At 52.0% G+C, this 21,592-nt stretch overlaps 1 protein-coding gene across 4 annotated transcripts in view; it reads left to right on the plus strand.

The window, feature by feature from the left end:
- The window catches only part of NOS1 (nitric oxide synthase 1), a 153,272-nt gene that overhangs the window by 39,167 nt on the left and 92,513 nt on the right, over nt 1-21,592 (plus strand). Inside the window, exon 1 of one of the 4 annotated variants that reach the window (XM_066260481.1) lies at nt 20,152-20,183. The exons of the other annotated variants lie outside the window; for them this stretch is intronic. The gene's annotated coding sequence lies outside the window, so the exon portion shown is untranslated. Of the gene's footprint in view, nt 1-20,151; nt 20,184-21,592 lie in introns of those variants that run through there. 4 annotated transcript variants of the gene reach the window in all.

Genomic DNA, 21,592 nt, shown 5'->3' on the forward strand with positions numbered 1-21,592 from the left:
CATCTGGCACTGGGTTGAATGTCCTGCTGGCATCATCCTGTTTAATCCCCATGACAGTCCTGTGGCCAAGTATTACCCACCCCTTGGCGAGGGACAAGTGGAACAAATGATTCTCTAACAGAGAAAGAGGCAAGATGCCTCCTTAAAAAAATAGGGGTGCTGGTAGGAAAGGAAAATGGATACTAAGGAGCAAAAAAAAAAAAAAGTCTTCCAAATACTGTTACGGTCCCTATTTTATTTCTAGGTGAAAAGGTGAGGCTCAGAGAAGTTGGGTCACTCTCCCAGAGATGGGGAGGAGCTGCTGGAATTCGAACTGTGTTTTCATCCTTGGCAATCGTGGTCCACAAAGGTCAGGCCACTGTCCTTTGGAATCTAGCCACAGACCGTCTGGGCTGCCCTGAACTGGGGAATTTGAATATCTGATAAATGGGGTCAGGAAGCCAGCCTCCTGGCTGGTCAGGAGAACCTTGCAAAGGAACCGTAATTGGCTAATACGATTTCCTTCGCCAGGGCAGACTGAATGTTCTGGGCCAGCAGGAGCAAACTCCTTAGCCTTTCTGGCTTGGTCTCATTAGAGAAATAGAGCCAGCCAGTGCTGTTGCTCAGGTTAAAGTCAGGAGAGCAGAGCTGCATCACCCTGAGCCCCAAAGGTGACAGAGTATAGTCGTATAAAGCAGGAGGCGAACGGAACAGGCCTGTCCCTCCTGACCCCAACAAGCCCGGGGCAAGGCAGCCTTCCAGACATGGGCAGAGCTCATCCCCAGATGGGATGGGGACTTACACCCCAGCCAGGCCTGGTTCCCTGTCCTTCCTCTGCCACCATCCAATTGTAGGACCCTGAGCACGCCACAAACCCCTCAAAGCCCCAGGGTTCCAGACTTACAAAATAGAAGCTATGCTCACCCAACTGGTGAATATAAGACTCATATTCCAGCAGGACCACCATGAATATAAGACTGCGTCAGGCACCCAAAGTGCCCTGCACAGAGAAGGGGTGGGGAAACAGTGACTACGCTGGGCGTGTGTGGTCACACCAGGCAGGGCTATGCCACCATCACGCTGTCTTCCTTGGGCCTGGCACACACTTGCTCCTTCGTTACATGGGGGATAACTCATTAGATAAGACTGCAGCTTCTAAACGGGGAAGCCTCAGAAGATGCAAATTCAGGACTTGGAACCCGTCTCCGATGTGGAGTCGATGTGAAATGGGCCACGGACTTATTTCTAAAGACAGCTTTGGCCTAATGAGTCAGTGATATTGACTCCCTGCCTGGCAGTCAGGTGTGTTCAATCACCTCAAAAGAACAGACTGCCCCCCCCCAACACCTGAGAGATAGCCAGGTGCAAGGCTGGTTAGGAGCCACCCTGGTCTCTCACTGAAGAGGGCTCACGAAGACCCCAGGGAAACAAGGAGTAATGTGGGGTACCTGCCGTATGCCAACTCTGTGTTGGACCTTGCTGCACGGTCTGTGACAGTTCTCGACATATAAGAAAACCCAGAAATAGTGCACTTTCTCTGTGACCTTAGGAGAAAAGCTTAACCTCTCTGAGTTTCAAAACATGGGGTTTAGATCAGCACCTACAGAGCTGTCACAAGGATTTGAAGGTGACACGTGAATCACGGTGCCTGGTGCCTGATAATGAGTCCTCACTCCCACTGCTGTCGAGAGATGTGCTTCTTGAGAATGATTCTGCAACTTCTAAGGATGCTCTTGGGTCCCAAGGAGGGGAGCCGGTTGTGTTTCTCTGGAAGCAGGTCAAGGAAGGGTTTGAGGGAGAGGGGATCAGTTTTTTTCTAAAGGCTTAGGGTGGGCTGGGTGTAGGCAAGGGAGACCCCGCTGCCCCTTGCTGCTTCTAACTGTCCTCCCGGGATGCATCTTGCCTCCACTCACAGAAATCTCGGTGTTTTCCCTTTGGCGTGTCATAGGCAACAAAGAGACTCTCGATTGTAGCTCGGTATCCACCAGATTCTTCAGGAGAGTAACTGAGAGAAGAGCCGGCTTGTGACAGCGATGGGTGGTTTCGGTGCCCACCAGAGCGCATGGCACACTGGGACAGAGGCCGCATGTGTGTGTATGTTTGTGTGTGTGTCTGTGCGAGTGCACACATGTGTGCATGTGTCTATGGTACACGAGACTCTTATCTTTAGCCGTCAGGTTTTCCAGGACCAGCAGCAAATCGAACACGCAGGGGTGCGGCATTGCTGGAAGAGCCTCCTCATCCGCTGGGAGGGCAGCCTGCCGAGTTTGGGGGCTGCTGGCTGCAGATGGTCAGATATTAAATTCTACTTGGCCTCCCATCCGGTGGCTGCTCTGGCTGGCCAGAAGAATTCCCCATGGGCCAGCTTTGGGCTCTGGACAAGGCGCTCTGGCCTGACACAACCCTCTGGTGATCCTCAGACAGGCTGTGCTCGGCTAATCAGCAGGGTCCTCCCCTCCCACCGAGAGTAGCGGCCTCTGTTCTCCATTCCAAATTGGCACCCCAGAGTGGAGGTGAAAAGAGCAAAGAGGCTGGCATCACACTGACCAGGGATCGTGTCCTGGCTCCTCTTGACATTCGCCTGGACCTTCTCTGAGCCTCTGTTTTCTCCTCTCTGAACCTTATGTCCCAGGACCATCGGGAGGATGAGATAGGAGATAACATGTAGAATAGCGTCTCTCAATGTCGGCACTGTTGATATACGGGTCTGGATAACTCTTTGTGGTGAGGGGCTGCCCGGGGCTCTGTAGGGCATGGAGCAGCATCCTTGACCTCAGCCTCTAGACACCAGTAGCTTCCCACGTCCAGTTGTGACAACCAAAAATACCCCAGGCATTGCCACGTCAAGGGTCAATATCGCCCCTGCCGAGAATCACTGGTGTGTTTTATGGTGTGCCCAACACGTGGTGAACCCTTGATAGACAGAGGTTACACCAGACCAGCCACCCTCTGCCGGTTTCAGTGATGTAACAGGACTGCAAGGCACTTGGATCACCGCTGGGCCTGTGGTACATGCTGAGCAAATGCTAGCTGTTCTTGTTCTCGTCGTCTTGCCAAAGGACCTTTCAAGTCCTTTAAAAGGAATGTGTGAGGCCCTGGCCGGTTGGCTCAGTGGTAGAGCATCAGCAGAAGTCCGGGGTTTGATTCCTGGCCAGGGCACACAGGAGAAGCACCCATCTGCCTCTCCACCCCCACCCCTTCCTCTCTATCTCTCTCTCTTCCCTTCCTGCAGCCAAGGCTCCATTGGAGCAAAGTTGGCTCAGGTGCTGAGGATGGCTCCATGGCCTCTGCCTCAGGCACCAGAATGGCTCTGGCCACAATAGAGCAACGCCCCAATTGGGCAGAGCATCGCCCCCTGGTGGGCATGCTGGGTGGATCCCGGTCGGGCGCATGAGGGAGTCTGCCCGACTGCCTCCCCCTTCTCACTTTGGAAAAATACAAAAAAAAAAAAAAAAGAGTGTGTGAAACCTGTCATCTGACATAATCATACATCAAACATATATGGAGAGCTGTAAGCCAGCCTGGGATGGATACCTATGTGGGCCCATTTCTTAAGTAGGTAAGAGAAAGGGAAAGAAGGGGATAACAGAAACACAAATCATCGTCATAGCCATCGCTTACTCTCTTTTCACTTGTCGCTCCCGTCCCTGTTATGGTTGCTGACATTTATTGACCACTTACTCTGCTCTGGGCAGTTGTCTAAAAACTTGAGACATATTATCTCTGGTTATTGTCCTACACGCCCTAGAAGAGGCTGCTTCTCCAACACGGAGATGGAGGCATCTCAGGGACTTGCCTGAGGGCACCACCAGCATGCTGGCTCCCTGAAGAAGCAGGCGGGGAGGGTTCTGCTGTCCGGAGATCAGGAAAGGGAGGCAGATATTGGAGGAGGATCGTGAGCCATTAGTAGGATTTCTTTTAAGGAAAGGGAGGATGGGAGGTCCAGGCAGAAGGACTAGGCCCTGCACCTGGAAAAGTCTCGGCTTTCATCTCATAGGACAGCCAGCATTTTGGGAGGAAGAGATGCAGAAAGAGAAACGGCAACATAAAAATGAGACTCAGAAACATGGACAAGAGTGTGGTGGTTACAGGGAGGGGGGAGCAGAGGGAGGGGGTTGGGGGAGGGGAGAGGCACAAAGAAAACCAGTTAGAAGGTGACAGAAGACAATTGGACTTTGGGTGATGGGAATGCAGCATAATCAAATGTCAGAATAACCTAGAGATGTTTTCTCTGAACATATGCACCCTGATTTATCAATGTCACCCCATTAAAATTAATAATAATAAAAAAACAGCCCCCTCTCCCTTCCCCCAACCCAAGGCCACAGTGCCAGGTGGCTGGGACAGCCCCTCCGGAGCCTCCAATAGCCACATCTGTTCCCTTATCAACCTTGTTGTCCCTGGAAATGTTATGATGCTACTCAGGAGACATCTGCTGTGCTGGGTGACAGATGGTCCCAGCTGCCCAGAACTGCTGGGGTTCCCAGGACATGGACCTTTTAAGGCTGACACCAGGATGCTCCTAGGAAAACCATCACAGGTGGTCACCTTACCTGTGGTCCTCCTGTTTGCCAGCTCTTCAGTCAGGCCATCGGGGACTTCTGTAGGCAAATCAGCCCTGGGGCGACTCAGACCTACTTCCCACCCAGCCGTCCTTCTAGTGCCTCCTTGGAGAGGGCGGCGGGTTCAGGCTGGGGGTGTCCCACAGCTGTTTTCCAGCTGCTTGGCAAAGCCTGCCTGCCCTTGCAGGCGGGAGAATCTGAGAACAGCTGGGGAGTCCCAGAGAAGGAAAGGGACTGACTCAGGGCCACCCAGAGGGTCAGCAGCAAGCTGGGACCGGAGGCCAGGTCTCCTGGATATGCAAACTAACTTCAGTTTCAGTGTAAAGGAGTAGGACGATATGGCTCAGGTTTCTCAAACTGGCTGCACCCTTGCCCTGCCCTGAACGCTGTGCCGGCGTCGTAGCCCTGAATGCCTGTGCTGACCCCCAGAGTTAGTACTTTTCTTATCAAGATCATTTTACAGAGGGGGAAACTGAGGCACAGAACAGTGAAATGGGTTGGCCAAGGGCCCCCAGCTGGGAAACAGCAGAGGCAGGGTTCCAACCTATTCGGTGGGAATGTTGTTGGTGCTGTGGTCTGTGGGTCAGTGACAGCTTCATCTGTAGGGAAGTCTCAGGCTGCAGCCGAAGGGCTTGAAAGGATTCTAGTAGAGAGAGAAGTGGAAAGAGAATTCTCCACACAGACCTTGTTAGTGCCAAGGTTGCGTGCCTCGGTGGGGACCATTACACAAGGCACCAGCATCCTGTGGGTGTCCTTTTAGAAGATAATTTAAATGTGGCAGAACTAAAATGGGGGCCCACTGGACCCCTTGAGGGTCCCCACACCCTGCAACGTGCAAACTTGGTTCTGTGGTTGTTTCTTTTACTTTCCCATTCCCATTGACTCGTTATGTTATGCAACAATATTTTCATGTTCCTATTCAGGCCTGAGGACTCGTCTGTGAACAAGACACGCACAGCCCTTACCCGCAAAGCCCCACTCGCTCTCAGGCACGAGCCATCTTGACATTTTCTTCTCACTTTTGAAGAACTAAAAATGTGCACCTCACCAAAGAGGGGGGATGAAGAGAACCATAAATTATGGTGTATGATTTATGTAGCTGAGTTGATGAACTTGTGTTGGTTCATTAACCATCCCACAATGATTACCTCCCCCCCCCACCATCGGGCAATTTCTTAGGAAGGAGGCACATGTCCATTCCATAACTCCCCGTGGGTTTCAAGCTGGTTTCAGGCACAGGTATTATGATACACACTGTGCACACATTCTTTGTGGGGCCCACAGAGTGCTGTTTAAATTTTATTCGTTACCATCCATTAAAACCCAGAAGATTTCGTAGAAAATCAGAATTTGCGGCTTTATGTGAGAAGCCCAAAGACCTAGTCATTCTGGACTTGTGTCCCTCACGGCAACAAGCAGCTGCAGTCATGTCATGTCCACCCTGATTCTCTAAGGCCCCTGACGAGGCTCATTTGCCTGTGTCCTTGCCTGGCTGGCCCCTACAGGCCATTTGAGTGTCCGCCCTGGGATCAGAGCCCTCGGGGGAAACTCTCAGCCTTGCCAAGGGTCTCTCCCTACCCACGCTGCCTCCCCAGCCCTTCCAGCTGTAGCAGCCCCTCCAAAACCCCTGTGGGATTAACGACCTGTAGTCCAGGGAGAGAGAGACAAATGGCCTCATGCAAAGGCAGGTGAAGCCCAACCTTGCCTTTTTTCACACTCTGTTTTCAAACCCCACATCTATTAGGTGAAGCTGCTCAAAGAAATAAAAGGCAGAGATTCAAGGGCTTTTCATTGCCTCCAAGATGAGTGAATGTTTTCCCCAACACGGCAGGAAGGCGGTTTTAAGCAGTGTCAGAATTACCTTCATTCAGCCTTTGAATAGCTTGATTTTCAGGCTTCTCTTAGCTCATAGAGCCTCTTCAATGGGTATACAAGAGCATAGCAAGGAATAGATGTTTTATTTTTCGGCTGTCAGGTTGGAGTGGGGGAAGGCTTCTTTCATCACTTTTGGACAATTTGTGCCCACTAACTTCCAAATGCTGAGTAGAAGTGAGGAAGAAATTATTCACATCCTGATTCAAAGACTGCTGATCGAGTGTCTACTATGCACTTCAAATGTCATCTACAAGACAACAGATTTCTAAGCTGTGTCACTAGCTCGGACCTTTTCTGAGTCCTTATATCTGACTTTCTACTTATCTCCATTCTAATGTCTCCCAGACATTGCAAACATTGTGTTCTAAACTCAATTCTTTACTTCCACCCACACAAAAGAACTCTCTCATATCTTCCCCAGCTCAGGAAACATCAATTTCATCTCCGCAGTTGCTCAAGTTAAAACTTAGAAGTTATTTTTGATCCCCTTCTCACTCATCTACCACAGCCAATCCATCACCAAGTCCTATCGGCTCTTTCTCCTAACTAATCTTCCCAATGGTCAGTTAAGGTAGTGCTAGCTGCTGTAACATATAGACTGTACCATCTCAGTGGCTCAAGAGAATAAAAATTTATACTTAAGTCAAATAAAATCTAATTGAGTATCCATCTGGTGATCCAGGGATCTCACATCTTATGACTCCACCATCCCATAGGGCCTTTGCTTCCTACCAATGGACAGGGAAAGAGAAGGCAAGGGAAACACATCTGCTCTCAACCCCTTCAGCCCAGAACTGATGCCGTCACTTTTGCTCCCATTTCATTGGTGAGAACCAGTCACATGACCTTGTTCAGATGCAAAGGACACTGGGAAATATAGTGTCTGGCTGGGCAGTTCCTTCCCATCCGGAGGTACACTCTATGAAAGTGGAACTTTGGTGGACAGTCAGCTGTCTCAGCTTCAGTTCATTTCCTTCACCCTCTGTCACTTCCCCAGGCTAAGGCATCATTGTCTTACTCGGGCGACTGCAGCAGTCCTCTTTTGGTCTTCCTGGTTCCATCCCTCTACCTTCTCTAGTCTGTTCTTCACAAAGTAGCCACAGTGGTCTTGCAGACCATTCATGTCACACCTCGTGCTCAGAATAAAATACCCTCAGACTGGTGTACAAAGCTGTTATTCACCTGGTCCTGGTCGCTGCTCACACCTCGTCTTCTACTTCCCCAACTCTCATGGTTCCTCCAACCACCACCTCTGTCCTTTCTGTCCTTGACATCCTCTGTTATCTACACAACTTTCCTACCCGACTGACCTGTCTCATCCTCCAAGACTCAGCTTAAACATTAGTCATCTGAGGGCACTTTTCAATCCAAATAGGGTCCCTCATAGGAGGGCTTTTCATGGTGAATGTTTATTTGAGTGGCTCCTTGTTTATGTCCCTTTCCTCCCATGGGTTATAGACTCCTGGAGGGTAGGAGTGATATCTGTTCTCTCTACAGCTGTGTCTCAGTACCTATTTGTTGAATGAATGACATGGCATAACAATGCATGATGTCATTGAGTCCCCAGCAGAACCTGATGTGATAGGTTCTATTATTCCCATTTTACAGATGAGGAGATGCCACTCTGAGACTGGAAATGTCTTTTCAGGTCACACAGCAAGGAAGTGACGGAACTACAGCCCAGAGCTCTTTCTTGCTGGGTCTCTCCTTAGCACTCCTATTTGGGGATACTTGGGAGATTTCTCTTTGTCTTTCCCCCAGATCTGTCCCCCTTCCATCTCCCAGGAGAACCCTGGGAGATTCACCATGGTTTCCCACTTCATCTTGATCATGGTAGACACTTCCCCTGTATCAGCCAGAGTCCTGACAAGAAGGGACGCACACTCAGACTGTAATGGTGGAGAGATTAATGCAGGGTCCATTTACACAGGTGTGGTCAGGGTCAAGGGAAAGCAACAGGGAGCAGTGCTGAGCCCGGAACCGTGGGGAGCCCCAAAGAGCAAGAGGGGAGGCAGCTGGCAGAACCTGGGAGTAAGCAATGCGGAAAGGACTGCCTTTAAAAGGGGAATGTAGTCCTTGCTTCTCTAGCCCATAGGGAGGGACTCAGGAGGAAATAAACCCGACCTCACTGTCCTAACCTCCATTGCTGTTCTGTTGCTTTCTCCTGGTTGAATCTAACCATAAGCCAGAGGCACGGGACTTGCTGACTGAGTCAGCCTCCAAGGGCACCAAGCAGGCAAGTGGACCTGGCAGGGGAAACAAATGACAGCCAGCCCATAGCCCTTTTAGGCTTAGAGAACCCCATCCATTCGGGTTCCTTTGGTTTCAAGTGCCATCAACTGACTCTGGCAACACTCCAGCAAAATGAAGAATGTATTGGAGAGATCCAGGGTAGCTCTAAGATTTCAAGAAAAAGCCAGATAACTGAGCCTGAGGAGCAGGAACCAGAGCCCCAGGACTGCATGTGAAGGGGGAGGGGAGCTCCTGGAGAAAATAGAGGTGCAGTCACCAGAGTAGGGACGTGAGTGCTGGGCCCACAGAAACAAGAGGTGCCCTCACAGGACTCACTCCCACCAAAGTGAAGATGAAACCAAGTCAGTTGAAAAGCTAATGCCTCATCACACATCGGCAGGATCATCCATCGGTGCTCAATCAGCATTTGTGGGTGGGAAGAATAAATGAACCAAGCAATGCTAAAGAAGTTGGGCTTCATCCAGAGGGCACTGGAGACTCTGAAGTGCTTCAAGCTCAGGAGGTGACATGGTCAGATTTGCATTTTGGAAAGGTGTCCCTGAGTTGGGAGGGGAGAATGGGTTGAAGGTTGCAGGGAGCCTGTTGGGGTTGATGGAGGGATCCTGGAAGATGGCGATGCGGACTGGAGAGTGGTAGCAGAGAAGGAGCTGAGGGCACCATCAGAGACTTGGAGACTACACACACGTGACACTTGATCAAGCTTCTACACAGCCAGGATCCCATCAGTGGGCCTCGGGGCAGGGGGTGGGGGTGGGGCTCTTAATGTCAGCAGCAGCATGTGCTGGCGAACTTGTCAGATGCTGCGGTCACCCCTAACCCACTCCAGCTGCTTGTCACCCAGAATCATCCAGAAGATGCCACACCCTCTCCACTCAGCATTTCTGGGGAGTATGGGACAGCCCACAGTTTAACCAGGGCTCCAGAAATGTGACCTTCTTCCAGCTAAACCCCGAGCTACACAACATTAGGCAAGAGGTTCATTTCACCTTTGGCAAAATACAGCCATCACTTCCAGGTCTTTGTACATATATTTCTGGCATGAGCTCCTCTCCCTGCTCCCTGGCCACTGTCCCTGGGCCAGCTCCAGGTTTCTCAGGCCTCAGCCTGGAATGTGCACTCCCACGGGAAGGGCTTCCTTTGCCACAGGCTGCATGGGCGTTGCCTCCTCTCTGCTCCCGTCGCCACCGCCACCACCCGTCATCGCCCTTGACCCACTGTGCGGTCATTGCATGACCTTGAGCAAGTTACTTAACCTTCTCTGAGCCTCTGGCTCCTCCCCTGGAAAATGGGGTTAAAATAGTAGATGCCTAACAGGATTTTTATGAGCCTTGAACAATGGGTCCCTTATAATGCACCTAGCATTGTGCCTCGAGTGGGTCGGCAGGCAGCAGGGCTTAGCTGCTACTGGCCTTAGTTGCTACTCAGTCGTGAAACTTACTGCAGACTCTGCCACAGACCTTGTTTCTCCAGGACCATGTGACTTCCCGAGACCTCGGAAGGCCCCTCATTGATTCTGCCAGCTCTCCTACTAGTATCGATCAAATATCAAGGCTGCTCTCCTCTCGGGGGTGTTAATCGGCTTAAGAACACTGTACGAGGACCTCACAGATTTCTGAATAGAGTCATTGATACCTTCCCTGCAGCATCAGCTCAGAGAGGGGTCAGGGTTCCTTGAAATTCTTAGCAAATTCTTCTTTGTACTGATGGTGCTATCCTCCCCTGTGGTAGTATTCATTGGCCAGATACCTGAAGATTTTCCTCCCTGTATCCGACAACACTTTACTGAGCACCAACTGTATATCCATCCTCCAAGAGGCCTCCTCTGCCACATTATCTAAAGCGCCCCCAGCCCAGTCCCCTCTCTGCTCCCTGCTTTGCTATTTCTGTCATGGCGTTTTTAACACAATCTGACATTACTTGTCTGCTTACTTAGAGATTATTTTTATGGTTGCTGTGTTCACTGTTTTATGGTCAGCCTCCCCAGACCAGACTGGCAGCTCCATGAGAGCCAGGACTAGGTCTGTTCGGCTTGCGGCTGTGTCCCCACTGCCTAGAACATACCCTGAGTGCCCACTGAATATTTATCAGGCGGATGAATGCCAAGCACTGGGCTGAGCCTTCGTAAGGAGGGGAATACCTGAGTGATAACATGTGGATTCTGGCCTCAAAATGTTTATTTGTGGGGTGGCCGAGGAAATGTAGTGATAGTTCTGGAAAGAACTGGGTGCGTTCTATGGAGGAGAGGGTCCTTACATTTTCTGAGGGCAGGAGATAGAGAAGATGAGGCTCCTATACTGATTTCAATTAATTTCGTGTGGGCTTATTCGTCTTCCGTTTCCTCTGATAGCCCGGCTATAAATATCATGCTGACAACAGGGAGATACTGTTACTATCTTCCAAAGCTGTTATACAAACATCTTGAAGAGATAGTCTAGGAAAACGGTAATCAGTGCCTCTCCTGGCAAAATGTGCAGAAATGCAAGGGATACAGGGCCTCCAACAGATGTAGATGGATGGGCTGGTAGGTGGGTGAATGGGTAGATGGATGGCTTGGTGGAGGGGCAGATGCATAGACGGGTATGGGGATTAAAACGTGCAAGGCAATGCTTTTTTCGTCATGTTCCTGGAAGTCACGAGTGCCCCTGGAAGTCAGGCAGGGGTCTTGCCTCCTCCCCTGTGGTTCCTTGATAGCTCCTTTTTCATCTCTTGTATGTAGTGGCTTCTGCATACAATTCCATTCAGAAGTTTATAAATATATATACAGTCCTGGCTAAAACAAGTTTGAAAATTATTAGTGTAGAGAAGTGATTCTCAAAGTTGAAAATGTATCTTATCTGAATCACTGGAGGTTCGTTGAGACTCAGAGAGCCAGACCCCACCTCCAGAGCTGCCAACTCTGGAGGTCCAGGTGGGTCCAGAAATCTGCCTTTCTAAATAGTTCCCAGGTGGTGCTGCTGGTCTGGGTACCGCACCTGGGGAATCACAGTTAGAGAGGAACTGGCCTGATTCGGTTACAGAGTGCAGGGAGTGTGCATGCTAGCAAACAGCTAGGCATATTGGACAATGTCAGAAATGGATTCAGGCATGGTTTATACCCATCCCAGAGCTTTAAGCTCAACGCAGAGGCAAGACCTGCATACAAATTAATATTAACAAAGAGAAGAGGAGCTATCATTTATTGAGCATGTACTACGTGCCAAAGACTGCACCAAGGGCTTTGTGTATGTGACCTCCGCTAATCACCACAACTCTGGGAGGCAGGGAATAGCACCACCCCCAGTTTTGACAGATGAGCAAGCTGAGGCTTAGACAGAGTAGTTATCCTGCCTAAGGTCACAGAGCTAGAAGTAGGCAAGACCCAGGACTGACTCCAGAGCTTTTGAACCACACCATATTCTTCTTGCAAGCTCCCCTCTTCCACACAATTAGAGAAGGGTAGGAGACAGTTTGCTCGAGTGTCAGATTGAATAAATCAAATGCCAAGACATAGGGAGCTAGCAGAGCTCTGGGCTGTCAGCTAGGGAGAAGAAAGTGGTTTCTCTCATTAGGGCTTTAGTGGTCAGGGTGAGGCCAGCAGGGCCCCTTTTCCAGGGGTTCAGGGAGGTATAGACTGCAAAGTGTCAGTACGCTAGTGGGCCCGGTTGTCACTGCGCATGGACGGTGAGCTTGTCTGACTTCCCTCCCCCATTGGGCCGAGTGCTCCAGGATGCAGAAATCCTGCCTGGGGTGTCCCAGTTGCCCCAGCCACAGTGCAGGCACATGGCCCACCGAAAAAGAAGGGACAGTGAAGGATTAAATGGACAATAAAAGATAGCATGGAGAGCTCCCCTAGACCAGTTGCTCTCACGTTGGTTTTGCAAATGAAAGTTAAATGAGAAAGCCAGGTACATAGATGAACGCAGATTAGCTCTAAATGGAGGGGAGACTAGGTGGGTCCATAGCTCCTTTCCCCAGCCTTCCCCAGCCTTCCCCCACCAGCTGCACAACTCGCAGCCCCCAAGGTACTGGTGCAGAGCCCAGGGGGGTCCTAGAACAGAGGAGGGAGGTATATTCCAGTTCAACCCCCTTAATTCTCTAGAAGATCAACCAGAGACCCAGAGAGGGGAGGGGCCTTGCCCAACCTCACAGAGTGAATGGAGAATGAGAACTCAAATACCTTGATTCTGGTGCTGTTAGCTTTCTAGAACACTGAGCTGGAATTTTACCTGCTCCTCCCTCTGCCAGCTCCCCATTATCCTCTTCCAGGGACTGGTCTTGGACCTAAGTCATAGAAATAACTCCAGGTTTCTGTGCATGTCTGTGTTACGACAGGAAGGGGCAGAAGTGTGAGAGGTCTCTGCTATGATGGGGGAGGGAGGTGTCATTGTTGCTGATGCTGCATCGTTGAACTTCAAGTATCTGCAAGCTGAGGACCCAGCCAGATCACTGGGGTGCCTTAGTGGCCCAGAGTAGCTGACTTGGGACCAGAAGTCCACCTGCTTCAGTTTCCCCTGAGCAGCTTGTTAAAAATACAACTTCTTGGGTCCCACTTGAGACCTGCAGACTCAAAATCTTTCAAAGCAGCATAGAGGAACTGGTATTCTCCTCAGGCAATGCTTATGCATCTGCCTGACTGATTAAGAACCACTGCTTTACGTTCTGGTTAAGACCTTGCACTAAACACCCCTACTCACAGGCACTGAAATCCATTTTCTTGGTTTGAGTTCTCACACCAGTGGCCAAAGTGGTCTAGTTTGGTGAACCATCACTTTGAAAATGTTTGAATGTGAATGCCCTCAGGTGGAAACATGCATTACAGTTAGCCACAGACCCCACCGCTCCCTGATGTCTCAGACCCAGCCCACTTTATCTGTTCCCTGGAAGCACTGACTTCTTCTCCCTGCCATCAACTCCATAATGCAAATACTTTGACCCTTCACACCCCACTGTGACAGACCATCAGACACTCCAGGTTTAGAGGATTTTGAGATATGGTGCCTTAAGTTGAGATGGGGGACACAGGAATTCCAGCAATGGGGGTGCAGGGGAGAAGACAAGGAGTAATTTGGGGGTGTGAACAGCAAACTTCAGATTTCTTCCTATTTTACAGTTGGTCCCCTCAGCTGCTCCAGAACCCTCACCCATCCTCCCACCACACCCACATGCCTCCTCTTGAGTTAGACGCTGCAATACCAGGTGGCAACCAGAAGATATAGACAGTCCCCAGAGTGGCCCAGCACTCTCATCCCACTGAAGTCCGCTCCGGATATCGGAGACCCAGGCGGAGTGGTCTCTAAAGTGGAGTAAATAGCCACTCTCAGACCTACCTGGCAGCAGGTCTCAAGAAAACAGAACGGCTATGGTGAAGGTTTAGCGCCATCTGTCGGTCATTAAGGGAATTGCCTCTTTGCAGGACCAGACTGCGTAGAGCAAAGGGCACCTGCAAACTAGCCAGCAGGAGTTTCGTTTTCAGACAAGAAGCTGACTCCTTTTTGCCCATTAAAGCATCCTAATATACTATCTAGTTCGGTTGCTCTTAACCTCTTTAAGATCTTGGACCTCTTCAATAAGCCACTAAACACTAGAACACCCCAGAAAAATACACTTGTACTAGATTTTGCATATAATTTCAGGGAGTTCACAGTCCTCTGGTTAAGACCCAGACACGACAAAGGGGTTTTCCAAAGCTCACACAGCCCATGGGTGGTAGAGCCTGGTCTAGAATCCAGATGTTCCAGCTTCAAATCTGGTGCTTTTTTTCTATGCCCAGACTGTCTCTTTAAGCCTTAAAGGGCTCCTCCCTCTTTATTCCTTGCCAGAGTTCTGCGAACATTCCAGGGTGGTGGTGGGAGATGTTGACCAGTCAGCACCTATTCCAGGGATTTTGGCACTCCCACCTCTCCTGATGTTTCTAGATTCTCAGACAACCCTGCTCCCGGGCCCTGCCTGGCCCACCTTCCCCTTACAGTGGTCAGCAAACTGCGGCTCGCGAGCCACATGCAGCTCTTTGGCCCCTTGAGTGTGGCTCAAAGGCCAGTTTAGGAGTACCCTAACTAAGTTCATAACAATGTACCTACCTATATAGTTTAAGTTTAAAAAATTTGGCTCTCAAAAGAAATTTCAATCATTGTACTGTTGATATTTGGCTCTGTTGACTAATGAGTTTGCTGCCTAGGACCTCAGGGCCCTGTGGTGACCCCTTCCCTCTCATAGAGGTCCCAGAACCAGCAGCCTGACTTGGGAGCCAGGGGAGGGATCTGATGGGCTACCGACAGGCTGTTGCCCTTGAATAAATCACTGAACCTCCCTGGGCCTTGGCTTCCCCGTGTGTAAAATGCCCGGGTTGGGGACAGCCATCTCCAAAGACCTTCCATGGAGCTGTCCCACTCTCCCTAAGGGCAAGACTGACCGATAGGCACAGTCCTGCAGAAACACGTCGGAGTGACTTCCCTAGCCAAGCACCCAGGGGCTGGGTTGAGAGCTGGATTCTCTCCCGGAATCAAAGTCCGGGGTAGGTGGGGCAGGTGGGGGGAGAGCAGGGGACTACGTGAGGGAAGAGGGGTCTGTGTGCAGTGGGAACAGGGGTGACACAGAAGGCACCTGCTGGGTCTGTCAGTGCCCACCGTGGGCCTTCAACTCAAAACCGAGGCTGGGATGGTGACTGATGAATAAGAGGGTGGCTGGCAGAGTCCGGTGACATAATGTATAGGGTTCGGCATACAGCTGGTGGCTGATGAGGGAGAGTTATTGTTATATAGCTACATCCCTCACTTACTCAACACACATCAGCTCGGTTTTGCGTTGGAGCAGAGGTTCTCAAACTTGAACGTAGGTCAGGATCCCCTGGGGGGCTTGTGTAAAACACAGATTGCTGGGTCCCAACACGAGGCTCTGGTTCAGCCCACCTGGGGCAGGGCCCGAGAACTGGCATTTCTCTCTCTCTTCTTTTTTTACATTTAATATTATTTTGTATTAGTTTAAGGTGTACAACATAGTACAACATAGTAGTCAGACAATCAAATACTTTACAAAGTATTCTCTGATATTTCCGGCATCCAATTGACACCATACACAAGTATTACAACAAATACTATTGACTACATTCCCTAGGCTGTACTTGACATCGCCATGACTGTTCTGTAACTACCGATCTGTATTTCTCAGTCCCCTCCCCTTTTCACCCAGCCCCCCAAGACCCCTCCCCCCTGGCAGCCCTCCGTCTAAAAGAATGGCATTTCTCACAAGGGGATGTTGAGGCCTCTGGTCCTTTGAGAAGCACTGGCTTAGAGGGAGAAATGAGACAGACCCTCCTCATCCTTGTCAAGCTCTTCTGAGTCCAACATTAATGAAGTACATATTGTAAAGTGCGTTGTGTTATAAAAGGCTCTGTGGGAGGGCAGAGCAGGGACATCTCCAAAGAAGGAATGTCTATGCTAAGACCTCTGAGTAGAACTGGCCCCAGCAAAGCTTGGAAAGGAGAACACTTTGCTAAACACTTACTGAGAATGCCTCAGGGCGCCTCTCAGATTTCTCACCTATTCTCCCCAGAGAGTGAGGTGGAGGGAGGATGAGCCCCATTTACAGATGAGAAAACCAAGGCTCAGAGGAGCGAAGAAGTAGCCCATGATCATGTGGCAGGAAAGCAGCCCAGTCTGCCTGCTCACAGGATGCCTGTCAGCTGCCGCCACCCCCCTGTCGCTCTGCCCTGCACCCTCATACCCCCCTCTCCCGGGGCAGCTGCCACCTCGACGCAGCTGCGGGACCTGGCCAGCCACACTGTGCCCGCTACCGCCGCCACTCAAGCCCTTCAAGTGTTTTCACTGCTGGGTGAATTCAGCAGATGCCTTTCGATCGCAACCTATTAAATTAGCCCTTCTCTGCAGCCCAAAGAAGATAATTATGTTTTCATTAGCCCTGGATAATGTATTACCCCCTCGGTGGCAGCCACATCAGTGAGCCTCCTTCTCCCCTCTCCTCCCCTTGGCTCTGCCAGAGACTGCTCCCCACAGGGGCCGCCTCTACGCGGTTGGGTGGGGACTGGTTAGGGTCCAGGTGACAAGAAATCGGTGGGGAGCAGCCTTTCTTTGGTTGAGAGAGGCCTTTTATCCTCTTGACACCCACACAGGGACAGAAACTGTGGGCCCGAGAGGAGTTCCAAGAATAATTGTTATCATAGTGATGGTTTAGGGAGAGCTCGCTCAGTGCAGAGCTCTGAATGTGTCTCAGCCTCTTGAATCTGGGGAAAGGGTGGCATTATTGACATCTTCCCCTGAAAACCAAGGGGGCCCTGGTGGCATCAGGTTAGAGTGAGTGCCTAGGCAGCCTTTAGGGGGAAAGAATTCAAGAGCCACCACGTCCAGGAGCTTTAGGGACACTGTCACTGGGCATTGTCCACGGGCCAGTACATGGCTGAGTCTGGTCTTTCGGCACCAGTGGTTGAAGTCCTCTGGGGCCATGGCCCAGCACAAGCAAAGGGAGGGTATCCTCAAAAGCTGGACACTCCCCTGCCACCCTGAAAGCTGGCTCAGAATCATCACTCCCCATTTTGTACAAGGTGGAGGTGGGGAGGCAGGAAGGGCCCCACTTTGGGGTCAGTAGGACCAGAGTCCTAACAGTTCTTTTACCACCAATTCGCTGGGTGACCTGAAGTGAGCGATTGCCTCTCAGAGCCTCTGCTTTCCCCTCTGTAAAATGGAAATAAGAAAAGGAATCATCTCTTGCCATTTTCATGATGAGTCAATGAGATGATCCTATAACATGTTTGATTCAGGAAAAGTATGAAGTGCGCAATACAAGCTAGACATTACTCTTTCTAGTGCTGCTACACATGTTGTTACTAGTTCCCCAACACAATGGAAGCAACCAGAGCGAGGGAAGAGAGTCTCCCTCCCTCCTCCCCCCCCCCACCCTTCCCCTCTCCCTCACTCTTCTTTCTCTTTCTGCCAAACTCTTTCTCCTCTCTCTCTTTCACTGTCTCTGTTGATCTCTCTCTCTCCTACTCACACACACACCCTTGTGAGGACCAGCTCCCACTTGGGCTTGGAGGCCCTGTCTTCCCAAATCTCTCCTTCAAGAGCTGTTATTACCCAACGGTGCTCGCTCTCCAATGCACCAGGACACCTGATGCTGAGAACAGAATTAGGGGAGTGGGGTGTCTGCCCTCCTCTCCCTGAACCCAGACCAACACTGCCTTCTTGCGGCACAGCCTGGCCTTGGCCCCAGCCCCACCATCTCATGACTGCCAGCTGTGCATCAACCACCCTTCTCCCCAATCTCAAAACAGCTGGTGCTCCAGGACAGGAGGTGCCCCCACCTGGGGCTTCTTCTGGCCGGACCTGAGCACGGGCAGGCATGGTCCCTATTTTGAGCAGGTGAACCACCAACCCAGTGGAAGAGCAGCTTCCCTTCCCCCTGGCTTCCTGATTTTCCCCAGTTGCCATGGTAATTGAGGGGAGCAGTGTTCTAAGTCTGACACCACTAAAGCCCAGCACTCAACTTTGAAATGGTGCAGGCAGAAGAAGCACGGCTCTGGCTGGAAGGCCTCTGCTTCTGCCTGGCTTCCCTGGGATGCCCCATCCAGCCTTTATGTCACTGTTCTTATTTTCATCATCATTATTATTTTTGGCTGCCGTTTACTGAGCATTTACTATATGCCAGGCACTATGCCAAGTGCTTCACCAGTACCATCTTATCCTACGCATCTTCACAATGACCCTAGATCCATTTCACCACTGGGGACATGGAGGCTCTGGAATTTGCCCCCTGTGGCGCAGTCCTGACGTGGCAGAGCCCGGGGGCTGAGAGAGAATTTCTCAGGGCTTCCTTCTAGTCTGTTGAAGACAACACAGACCTCCACGCACCCCTGCCAGCCTGCTCTTTTTTCCTTCCTCTCTTCCTCATCCCCACACCCTTCCTCATCCCCACACCCTTCCTCATCCCCACACCCTTCCTCATCCCCACAGCCCTCTTTCTGCCCCCCAAAGTCACACCCTCTTCTCTTTGTGCTTGATGTGCAAGACAGTCTGAAAAGCATTTATTAGTGACAGAGGGGGCTGGTGTTTCCTCTCTGCCTCCCCTCTGTGCAGCTCCCAGTCTGAGTGGGCCTGCTCCCCTGGATGAGGCTGGGAGAGGGTAGGGTCAAGCCCCCCCCCCAGAGCCAGAGCAGGGTGCCATGAATATGGCAGCGTGTGTGTGTGTGTGTGTGCGCGCGTGCGCAAGAGAACGTCTGAATTCTCACTTGCCTTGATTTTTCCCATTTCCCCAAATGTGTGTGAGCAGCAGCAAGAGTGAAATGCAAAATCCCGTGCAATCTGCCCAGGAAAAGACAGCTTTCCAGAAGGGTTTATATGGTTACCCATATGTTAGGGCCCCTAAGAAAGGAAGGAGAGCTTGAGTCTGTGCATCCTCTCCTCCCCCAGCCCAGCCACCGGCCTCTCTCCACCTGTAGGTCCACAGGTGTGCCTGTCCCTTCCCTGCTCCCTCTTCCCCAGCTGCCAGGCCGAAGTCCTGCTCCTGGGAAGACCAGGAAAAGGCAGCATTTCCACAAGTGGCTGCTAGTCTCCCTGTCTGCCCACCCGAGAGCCAGGGCCAGAGCTCCGGAAGCGATCTCCTTGGGGCTCCTGGGGGCTCCCAGCCCTACAGGGCGAGAGACTGTGTATCCCACTGTCCCATTAAGGAATGTTACCCCAACACTGATGTAGAGACAAATCACCATCCCTGCCTCCCATGGGGTCCTCTCTGCCTAAGAGAGCTGCCCTTGTGGCTACTATATTCAGCCCCCTGCAGCCTCCCAGAAATTTTCCTGGGGTGTGTGTGTGTGTGTGTGTGTGTTTCCTGATTGAAAAAAAAATGGAAATTAGGTTATATAAAAGATGTATGCTTTGGAGCCCAGAGCGGCTCTTTTAATGAGGGTTGCAACATCTCCCTCCCCACACCCATAAACCAGCCGGGTTGGACGTCACCGCTAATTCGTTTCAGCGATGATAGGATAAAGGAGGGACATTAAGAAATAAATTCCCCCTCACGACCCTCACTGAGCTCGCGGCTCAGTCCCTACATATTTATGCCTCGTTTCCAGCCACTGAGCGAGGAGCTACTTAGCGCCGCGGCTCCTCCGAGGGGCGGCCAGGCGGCAGGCAAGCGCCGGCCGGACTGGGTGAGCAGAGGCGCGTGCGGGGCGCCCGGCACTGCGTGGGGGAAGCCTACACCCTCTGTCCTGAACTTGCGTTCTCTAAGGCGGAGGGAGGGGAGGGGACAAGGAAGAGGTGGGGGCTAGGCGAGAGGGGGTGGGGAGGAATCGGAGAAGCACAAAGCGGAGCGGAAGGGGGAAGATGCGCGCGGCTCCTACCCAGGGGCTAGTGGGTGCGCCTGGTGCTCTCCAGCCGCGCAGGGTAGCGGACCCGAGGATTCGGAACTGGAAGGAGGAGGAGGAAAAGGAGGAGGAAGGAGGCGGGCTGGCGCGCGGACCAGGGACCAGCGGGCGGGTGGGTGCGCAGCGCGAGGAGGCAGCCTCCGTGCTGCCCGGCTTGGCGGCAGGTGAGTTCTTGGCCCAAGCGTCCCGAGTCCCCTCCCTGTCCCCTCTGACTACCCTCTCCCTTGCGAGCCCCTGCTGCGCGCAAGAGGCACAGGATTTGCCGTGTCCCAACTTGGTTTAGGTAGCCTCGCTCTCCACCCCGAGGGCGGCCCCAGGCAGGGGGCTCTGGTCCCGGGGTCGGCACACCCACCCCACTCCAACTTTGCAAGGACCCGGGTCCCCTTCCAGCGGCACGCTCGGCTCCGAGCTGCGCGCCGACGTAATGGCGGAACCTTTGGCACCGCTTGCTACCCACAGCGGGCACTGTGGCTGGGGGACGTCAGTCTCCGGAGATCTGTGCTCTTGCCCAGCCTCAACTTTAAGCTTTCCTTCATGCCCTGGTCTTTGGAGGTTATGGCACCTGTGAGCCCCCGGTAATGGCAGACTCGCTGGCATTGCTAGCCACCCTCGGTGGGGGGCCGAGACTCCGCGGGTTCCGCTCCTTAGAACGTTGCTCCTGTCTGGCTCCAACTTTGCTTGGATCCTCAATGGGCTCCCGTGGTAATGGCAGGGCCGCCTGCACCTCTTACATTAGTCCTGGAGGGATTGGGGTGTAAGAGCGCTGGTTCCCAGAACCTCAGAAAGTTGCGCCTCATGCTCGCAAGAAGCTCTAGGCTCCCAGCACGTCCCCAGACTGGCGAGGAGCTCTTCGCCGGGAGGAGAAGCCTGACAGTGTGCACTGCGCACCCTGTGTTTGTTTCCAGGTGGCTTAGCGTTGGAGCAAGGTCTGCGCGAGATCCAGATTCCAGGGCCACCCAAGGGGCCCCTGGGCTGAGGGTCGGGAGGAGGCTCTGCAGACCGCGTCCTAGAGACTGCGAAACCCTCACCTCCACCCTCCAGGGCACCGTGACCAGTGTGGCCGCGGCTCTCCACGCGCTTGCCTGGCCCGCGCTGTCCAGGGCTGGGACCCAGGAAGGAGCAGCCCGCGCTGAGGAGGCAGTGGAGCTGGGGCTTCCGAGGCACCGCAGGGTTCTAATTCTAGATTCACCTTTCACTTAGGTGGCCTTAGGTAAATCCTTTCAGCTCGTTAAACCAGAGTTCTCTTGTCTGTAAAATGGGGGAACAATGCGTACCTTTCTCTTGATACTGTCGTGAGGACCTTAAGAAATCATGAATGTGAAAGTAAAGCCTAGCGTGAGTGCTGGATCCGATCCTTGGGAAACGTTGCTGGTATTTTATTATGCTAACGCCCCAGGACCAGCTGTAGGAGATGTGACGGTCAGGGGTTTCCTGCTGAAAGGAACTGGGGGTCCGCCCCTCAGGGTCCCGAGGCTGCAGTAGATTGTGCTCACCTCCAGTGGGACCCAAGTAGCCCCGGGAAGATGCATAGATTCTTTCTCACAGATGAAACCCTTACAGTTCAGCTCAAACC

This window comes from Saccopteryx bilineata, chromosome 2 (genome assembly GCF_036850765.1).
Source record: "Saccopteryx bilineata isolate mSacBil1 chromosome 2, mSacBil1_pri_phased_curated, whole genome shotgun sequence".
Lineage (NCBI taxonomy): Eukaryota > Metazoa > Chordata > Mammalia > Chiroptera > Emballonuridae > Saccopteryx > Saccopteryx bilineata.